Source organism: Chionomys nivalis, chromosome 7, assembly GCF_950005125.1.
Source record: "Chionomys nivalis chromosome 7, mChiNiv1.1, whole genome shotgun sequence".
In the NCBI taxonomy this organism is placed as follows: Eukaryota; Metazoa; Chordata; class Mammalia; order Rodentia; family Cricetidae; genus Chionomys; species Chionomys nivalis.
In genome coordinates, this window is record NC_080092.1 from 66922842 (window position 1) to 66932438 (window position 9597).

Consider the following 9597-nt stretch of genomic DNA (forward strand, 5'->3'; position numbering starts at 1 on the left):
TCATCGCCAGCGTCTGGCCCGCGCCGGCCACCGTACAGCACTGAGACGACGTCAGCGGCGAGGGAGAAACCAGCTTGAGGCGTGAGGCCGCTCTGCTCGTGCGCGGCTCCGCCCCTTCCTCTTTCTCGGTTCTCTGCGCTTCCGAAAATGTGGAGTGTAGCTGTTACTTCACCCAGTGCTTTCCCCTTGGGACCTGTGAGATGAGTCGCTAACCGTCAGAACTAAATCCCCCAGTGGGATTATCGCGACATTTAAATAATAATATATTTAATTATAATAAATAATAATGTATGTAAAAAGAATTGGTAAAGGTTGTCCCTTCCGTTCCTCTACCGAAACTTGCCTAATGAGACTCGGCGGTAGCCTCCTTTAAAGCCCTGTCGGTGACATCTTCGCACCAAAGTTCTAGAACCTCAGGACCTGTGTTTATGAGAGTTTTAAAAGTAATGTGACCCGAGCCTACACACGAGCCAAGTGTAATATCTTGCGTTGGGGGTTTGCATTGTTTAGTTTTGTGTTTTGTACCTCAGATTACTAGCGCGTGCCACCACTCCCGGATTGCTTTCGGGATTTGTTTTTCAGCCTGAAGACCATTCTGTAGGCAAGGCTGGCCTGGAACTTGTCGCAAGCCCTGTCTCCCAAATGCTGTGTCAAAGTCGCCATGGCTTTCCCGGTTCTTTAGGCTAGAAAAATCCTTTGGGGTGGGGTGAATTTTGGGAATTCACTGAAATCGTCTTAAAATTATATTTGGTAATTCGCGAAAACTTTCATCAACTTCTAAAAAATTAAGTCTCACCGTCTTGAAAACCTCAAATCTATATATCTCATATTAAATGTTTCTGGGTGATGGAACCTAACTATGAGCTCAGGCTGGTCAGAAACTCCAGCATTTTGGGATTACAGAATTATGCCACCTTGCAGGGCGGTGGTGGCGCACGCCTTTAATTCCAGCACTCGGGAGGCAGAGGCAGGCAGATCTCTGTGAGTTCGAGGCCAGCCTGGTCTACAAGAGCTAGTTCTGGGACAGGCTCCAAAACCACAGAGAAACCCTGCCTCGAAAAACAAAAACAAAAAACAAACAAAAAAAATTATGCCACCTTCACCAGCTCATGTTTCTTGTTCCTGGTTCAGCCAAGGTGTATGTCACCTTTTCAAGTAATATGCTAGGGGTAAGAAACAAAAACTTTATTATTTTTATTTATTTATTTGGTTTTTCGAGACAGGGTTTCTCTGTAGCTTTGGAGCCTGTCCTGGAACTAAACAAAATTCTTTTAGAAAATTATATCCGTACACAGAGACATGTAGTGGCGTTTGTAGTATATGTGTGTTTGCATGTGGAGGTCAGAAAACAATTGATGGAAGCTGGATTTTTCCTTTCACCATGTGTGTCCTGGGGCTTGAATTCAGGACATAGGGCTCAGCAACCAGCACATGACAATGAGCCATCTTTGATGCCCCTAAAGTATTTTATAAAAACTGCTGCTCTTCAGAGGACCTGACTTCAGTTCCCAGTACCTACACCTGGTGTTTCACGGCCACCCATAATTCCAGGTCCAAGGGGTCTGGCACCCTCTTCTGGCCTCTACAGGGTGCACAACACAAATAACATGATTTAAAAGTACTTCTGAGCCAGGTGGTGGTGGCGCACCCCTTTATTCCCAGCACTCGGGAGACAGAGCAGATCCCTGTGAGTTCGAGGCCAGCCTGGTCTACAAGAGCTAGTTCTAGGACAGGCTCCAAAGCTATAGAGAAACCCTGCCTTGGGGGGAAAAAAGTATTTCTGGGGCTAGAGAGATAGTTAAGGAGTTAAGAGCCCTGGCTGATCTTCCAGAGGACCTGGGCTTGGTTCCAAAGCCCACAGAGCAGTTGACAAGTTGACAGCAGTCTGTAACTCTATTTCCAGAAGATCCAATGTCCTCTTCTGGCCTCACTGGACACTAACAAAATGTAGTACACAGAGAGAACATTCAGGCAAAAACACCTATATGCATAAAAGAAAATAAATGGGGCTGGAGAGATGGCTCAGCGGTTAAGAGCAGTGACTGTTCTTCCGGAGGACCTGAGTTCAATTCCCAGCAACCACATGGTGGCTCACAACCATCTGTAATGAGATCTGGCGCCCTCTGGCCTGCAGGCATCCATGGAGGCAGAATGTTGTATACATAATAAATAAAATCTTAAAAAAAAAAAAAAAGAAAATAAATGAATCTTAAAAGCCAAAAAGAATAAAGCATCACTCAGATCACTCAGTTGATCATTTCTTTTTTAAAGAATTAAAGTATTTTTAAGGATCTGATAGAAGGATAATCTCTGAAAAATAAACTGAACTTTCAGGGTAAAAAATCAGCAAAGGAATAAAAGAATTAAGTTGTGATGTAGTGTTTCTCAAATTTTTCCACTTGCTTCAGAATGCCTTTAGTCCTGTGAACCAAAACATACACATGTATCTGGAACATATAAATTTATATATCATATATATACACGTGTATCTGTAACATAAATTTATATATCATATACATACACATGTGTCTGTAACATATAAATTTATATATCATATACACTTATATGCCATAATGACATAACATGTTTACATTCAGATGGTAACAATTGTCTTATCAAATACACATAGTACTTGCCATAAGGCCTATTACTTGGAGGGTGGTAGTGAGACAGCGTCTATATATGAAGCCTTAGCACTCATAATCCTCCTCCCTCAGCTTTCCAGTTTTTGGAATTACAAATGTACACCATAAGGTCCAATTTTACATACTTTTTAAAAAATTTGACTAGTCACTATATAATTAAAAGCAATTTCACAAGTGTTAGTGGGTCACAAAGTATACAATCACTGGCCTAACATGGTAGTATATGCCTTTAATCCCAACATTCAGGGGGCAAACTCTGAGTTTGGTACCAGGCAGTAGTGGTACTCCCTTTAATCCCAGTGCTCGGGAGGCAGAGGCAGGGAGATTTCTTGAGTTTGAGGCCAGCCTGGTCTATAGAGCAAGTTCCAGGACAGGTTACACAGAGAAACACTGCCCTGAAAAACAAACCAAAACAAAGGGGTGGCGGGGGGGGGGGGGGACTGGAGAAAAGGAGGAGGGAGTAAAGGGAGAACACTATTTATTTGGAATCTCAGCACAAGTGAGGCCTAAGCAAAAGATTACAAATTAGAGGCCCGCCCAAGCTATGTAGTGACTACCGCCAAATAAATAAATAAATAAATAAATAAATAATAAAAAAAAAGAAAGAAAGAAAGAAAAGAAAAGAAACAGACTGGGAGATGAAGCAATTTAACTTTCCTGGGTAGTCGTTACGAAAAAGGTTTGAGGGACTATGAGGAAGCTAGCCAGGAACTATGTGATCCAACCCTCAGTTGTCTAGGAGTTAAGGGTCACTAACACATAGGCGGCATGCAGATCTAGCATCTCCACCTCAAGCTACAGAACATAAAATTAAACCAGCATAAATGACTCAGAGGCAAGTGCCTAAACTTACCTATCTCAAGGTCCCCCCTGCTCCACTTTCCGTCCAGTAGCTATGAGCACAGCTGGAATTCTTTTTTTTCATGTTTCACAACTTTAATAGGCTATTCTAACTATCCTGTACAAATTGAAAACACCATATTCAGTTACAAATGTGTTATCAGGTAAGGCTGAGCACGCTCTACATGGCTGGTCACTGTGGACATGGCTGTCCTGGCTGCTGAAGACCACAACCACACAAACGGAAACTCCACACACACCAACTGGTTGCCAAACACAGGTGTGGCCCTGGTGTGCAAGCAGAAGCTGCGCTCCACAGGCCAGCCGTCCCTAGTGAGGGGGGGGGGACTTTAGCCCCCTGGCTACAGCCTAGCACACTCCAGAGGCAGCAACAAAACATGGTCTGCAAGGTAGGAGGCAGCAGGGCTTCCTCCATGGGCCTCACTCCATTTGATGCCACATCCTCCTGGTCAAGTCAGCAACCTGGTCTCGTAAGCGGGAGGAGGAGGACAGTGAAGTTCAAAGCCCGCAAGTACAAATGAATAAATAAGTACAAGGATGAACCAGACAGTTCTGGTCTCAGAGGTGTGTGCCACAACCCACCCAGCCCTGAAACCAAAACTCAAGGGAGGGGAGTGGGGAGGGGAACAAAAAGAAAAGTACAAAACAAAAAAACCCACACACTTTTTTTTTTTTTTTTTTTTTGGTTTTTCGAGACAGGGTTTCTCTGTGGTTTTGGAGCCTGTCCTGGAACTAGCTCTTGTAGACCAGGCTGGTCTCGAACTCACAGAGATCCGCCTGCCTCTGCCTCCCAAGTGCTGGGATTAAAGGTGTGCGCCACCACCGCCCGGCCTTTTTTTTATACATATATTTATTTTTTTGAACCCACACACTTTAAGGCGAGCACAGCCTCTTCTGCAGCGCTTGGGAGATGACTAGGTACAGCAGCTGGAAACCACGAGCCTCTTCAGTAGCATACACAGAATCACCAGGCTCTGTCAATCGCAGGCACAACCCCAGCCCACCCTACATGGTCTTTAGGCACCAAGGCTGCAGGTGCTACAACTAAATCTCCTATTCTGAACTGCAGCCTAGTCTCCATTGTACAAGCAAAGTAAGAAGGGAAGGGGGAGAGGAATCATGCACTTGTAAATGGTTAGATGTCACAGCACTGTCAACAAAATTCTGCTTTGTCAGGGACTGAGGACCCTGGCTGTGACCTGGGGTCCTGACATCCGTCCACAAGATGGCCCCTCAGGGTCGCTGCTTCTTACTGCTGCTTGCACTCTGCTGGCTGGCTGGGTTCTTTCTTGGGGTTAATATCGGCATCATCCTCTTCTTCTCCCTCCTCATCTCCTTCCAATTCCTCCTCTTCTCCCTCCTCGCCTTCTTCAAAACTGTCATCACCCTCCATGGCTTCCCCAGTGAAGTAGAGAGCAGTCACTGACACAATTCACTCACAATAAAAGCTCCCAATTTCAAAGTCGGAGGCTAAGGTGAACTCAGAATCTTCACCCAGAGATTCTCCATCTCCAGAGGCTTTCGGGGGGCTAAAGTTGTTGAAGACGGACTCATTGAGCACTTGCTTGGTGGTGGTTCGCATGGTACCCCGACCCTTGGGCTTCTGGTTTTGACTGTGACATTTTTTCCCCTTCTTTCAGTCAATTGTGCACCCATCACAGGCCAGAGTCTCAGGACCTTCAAAAGAAAATGGCTCAGACTTGTCTGGTTCTGATTTCATCTTGTGTTTTCATCAAGACAAGATTAGTGAAGTTAGGTTCAAAGTGGAACTCTAGCTCAAAAGACATAGGCTGTCCAGGGTCTGAAAACTTGACTTTAATATCTTGCTGGTGTTTCAAGACTGGTTCATCATATTCCTGCACCAGCTCACTAAGCATATCTACGTTTCTGAAGATGGTGAACCAGAACTCAGGGATGCCTTTGGGGGTCAGCTCTTCTGTTTCTACTTCTTTGTCAGCCATAACTACTTTATTCTATATCTCCAGCCAACTTGTCTTCTTCCTCGTTCTGTGCCACTCTGACTCTACATTCGTGGGCTCCACGTCACCAATGATGAATTCTCTTTTCAAAGAGAGGTTGGTACAAGACTACATACTTCCTCTCCAGGTCATGAACTTCCTTGTAGAACTTGGCTTCTATGTGCACACCTCACCTGGAGCTGTGTCAGAGCATGAACTCTCCTTTTGACCGCTTTGGGTAAAGTTCCTATGTAGCTAGGAGTGTGAGCGATATTGTCGAGACGTTCCTGCAAAACTGCCAGCACTTGTGGGTTCTGCATCACCTGGTCTGTGAGCTTTTGTGTACTACTGGCATTTCTAGCAGTTTCCATCTGAAACTGTTTTCTGCCATCTGAATGTCTTCGTCCCTTTGCGCGTCCTGCGGCACTGGCGCCCCTGTAAAACCATAGCTGGATTTCTTAAGCCAGGAATAATACGGAACCCTGAACTCTCTCTCCTTATCTGCTTGGGAAAAGTCCTTCAAATCAGAGACATAATGCTTGCCAATCGAACTAATTGGATAATCATACAGAATTTGGCCACCCGACTGAAAGATTATGTAGTCACGAACTTGAGGATTTTTTGTTTTGTTTTGTTTTGTTTTAATTTATTATGTACACAATATCCTGTCTGCATGTATGCCTGAAGGCCAGAAGAGGGCACCAGACCTCATTACAGATGGTTGTGAGCCACCATGTGGTGGCTGGGAATTGAACTCAGGACCTTTGGAAGAGCAGGCAATACTCTTAACCACTGAGCCATCTCTCCAGCCCTTGGTTTGGTTTTTGAGACAGACAGGTTTTCTCTGTAGCTTGGAGTCTGTCCTGGAACTGACTCTGTAGACCATGCTGGCCTTGAACTCAGAGATTCGCCTGTCTCTGCCTCCCAAGTGCTAGGAACTTTGGAGTTTTAGTCCTGTTTCCACACATTTTAATTCCTTAACTAAACTTATGACTGCTTTTACAAACAACTTGCAGCTTAAATGTTTAGTTAGACAGATTATCTTCACAAATAGTAAATAACCCTTCGAAGTAGCACTAAGTTTAGTTGCCTCTAAATTGCACTTATTTTTTTGGGGGGTGGGGTGTGATTTGAAGACAGGGTCTCTCTGTGTAGCTTTGGAACCTGTCCTGGAGCTCACTCTGTAGAGCAGGCTGGCTTCAAACTCACAGAGCTCTGCCTGCCTCTGCCCCTGCCCCAAATGCTGGGATTAAAGGTATGCGCCGCAACTGCTCAGCTAAATTACACTTTTGTTTATCACATGACAATCTCGCATGTTCAATGACAGCATTTTTCAGTGACGATTGTCGCACAAAGCTCGTTGTCATCAATTCTGTAGCAACATTTATTTCCAGTGTTAACACCCCTGAGCTGGGCTGTGTTATAAGTGACGGTTACTTAATAACATTTTAACTCAGTGGTACACAACAGTGCCATAATTATTGATGGCTTGGATTAGGTGAAACACTGCTAGTTCTTACATTTTGTTAAATCAAGAGAAGTCTTTCCCAGAGCAAGTAAACATTCTTCTTGAGTGGGTCATTCTCCCTACCACCAGGAGGAATAAACAACAAAAACTTCCACATTTGTTTCAGGTAGAGCAGGTGCTTTTATACATAAGAGAGCTTCAAGAAATTAAAGGTCAAACTAATAAGAAGGGTCAGTACTCTTGGGAAATAAAGCTCCAGAAATACAAGGATCTTAGAGGACATTTTTCTTAATGGGCAATAGTAATCTCAGCACTCTGGAAGCAAAGACTGGAGGAGAGAGCTCAAGGCCAGTTGGGGCGCTGGAACAAGAACGTCTCAAAACCAACAAAAATCACTGCCCTTCTGCGTGCGTTCATTCAAATAAACTGTCCGTTTATCGGTGTTCAACAGTTCACTTGCTACTCATTTCTGGGCCCTACTTTGTAAAATCTTTAAAAAACTGTTTAGATTGATTAATGTGTATATTATTTGTGTTTTGCTTAAAATCTTTTTTTTTTTTTTTTTTTTTTGGTTTTTCGAGACAGGGTTTCTCTGTGGCTTTGGAGCCTGTCCTGGAACTAGCTCTGTAGACCAGGCTGGTCTCGAACTCACAGAGATCCGCCTGCCTCTGCCTCCCGAGTGCTGGGATTAAAGGCGTGCGCCACCACCGCCCGGGTGCTTAAAATCTTAAAAACAAGGAAACTACCTGTTTCCACTCTTGTTCCTTTGCATTTTTTTCACAGATTTCCTTAACCCTGTCTGCAAACCACTCAGGAAGTGATTCAAGTAAATTGGCTGTCTCAGGTTTGATTGCCATTGTGTTTAACACTTTATAAGCTAGAATCCTTCATGCCAACCTTTGTTGCTGGAGCGGGCAGAGGAATAGAGGAAAGTTGTCCATTGTTTATCAGGAACTATCTAAACCTAACACCTTTAACATTTCTTACAACCTTTGAACAATCGAAGTAAGAATTCTAAGTAACTGTTAGAACTTCATTCATTTATAGACAAAATTCCCATTTTCACTAAGTATTATCATAAAAGGTTTGAAGTATTAAAGAATAGGTAAATGCCCTTCAACAATGTTAAGTGTGCTAGATTCCGACCATAACAATAGTTAAACAAAGTAAACCCAATTTCTTACCCTCATGGAGGTTTTGGCGGAGACAAATAATCATGTAAGTACAAACCAGGAAGCAGTATAGAGGCTGCACACAGGTTGTTATAATTAAGACTGTGTTTCAAGGGAACTTGATCAGAGGTTATGTGGAAACAGGAGGGAACACTGAGGATCCCCTTTGTGAAGCCACAGAAGCAAAATGGCCTTGGTATTGGTATTCTTCCTCACAGCAAGGCGCCAATAAAGGGTTTTTGGTCACCAAAACCACTCCAAGAGCAGAAGGACCAAGTTAAGGTATATTGTAAGCCGGGTGGTGGTGGTGCTCAACTTGAATTTCAGAACTCAGGAGGGAGATGCAAGCAGATCTCTCGAAGTTTGAAGTCGACCTGATCTATAGAGTTCCAAAACAGCCAAGGACAGCTAAGGCTACATAGAGAAACCCTGCCTTTAAAACTCAAAAGCATATATTTCAGGCTAGTTGTGGTAGTGCATGCTTGTAATTCTACTTACTTGGCCGAGCAAAGGGTATGGTGTTCTCAAGGTCAGTGTGGGTTACAACAAGAGATTGAGACTATGTCTGAAAATAAGTGTATTTTAGTGGCCAACACAGATAAAGTAGTTTCATTTAGTTCTTGACGTAGCATTGGAAAGGGCTAATTGAGATTAAAGTCAGTCCAACACATATAAACATTTGATAATCAACACATAGGCCAACGATTACCAACATTATCATTACTATTATTTGTGATTTAGTTTTCCAGACAAGGTTTTGCCATTTAGCTCAGCCAGGACTCAAACCAATGTCCTGCTTAGTTTCCTAAGTATTCACAATCTCCCGCTATCTTTCCATTTTCCCCCTTCTTTTCTTTTCTGAGACAGTCTTGCTACATGGCCCATCCTCTTGCCTTCACTTTCCGAATGCTGAGATTACAGACCTGCATCACCATGTTCTTGTAATCAACCAGTAATTGGCTACAAGGAAGAGACTTTTATGGTCTATATAACCAGACGGCAGTCTCATTCAGTGACAAAAAACACAATGAGAACCAGATGGATTTTTGTGAAAAATTCATGTTATACTCTCTCAGAACAAAAAGAATTAAAGAGCCAAAGCCTATACTATACTTAGGCATTAATGAGCAAACAATACATGCTTTGAGAGCTATTTAAATTAACTTTTTCTTTCCTTCCTGTTTAGTAGGTAGGAGCAAAGTAAGAAAATCTTTGGTTTTTACCTATATAAAAGGTCATTCTTTAATGCATTACAATTGGGCCAGTCTTGCAAAGAGAACAAAAAAAAAAAAAAAAAAAAACCCACTAATCTCCTGGGCTGAAGAGAGTACTCAAGTCAGGAAAGTGCTTGCCATATAAGCACTAAGACCTGAGTTGGACCCTAGAGTTCATGTTTAAAAGCTAGGTGTAGCTGGGTGGTGGTGGCACACGCCTTTAATCCCAGTACTAGGGAGGAGAGGCAGGTAGATTTCTTGAGTTTCTGCAGAGAGTTC

The 9597-nt window shown here is 43.3% G+C and overlaps 1 pseudogene; it reads right to left on the minus strand.

Moving 5' to 3' along the window:
* Positions 1–4598: 4598 nt before the first annotated feature.
* Positions 4599–5835, minus strand: LOC130877599 (nucleosome assembly protein 1-like 4; annotated as a pseudogene).
* Positions 5836–9597: the final 3762 nt, after the last annotated feature.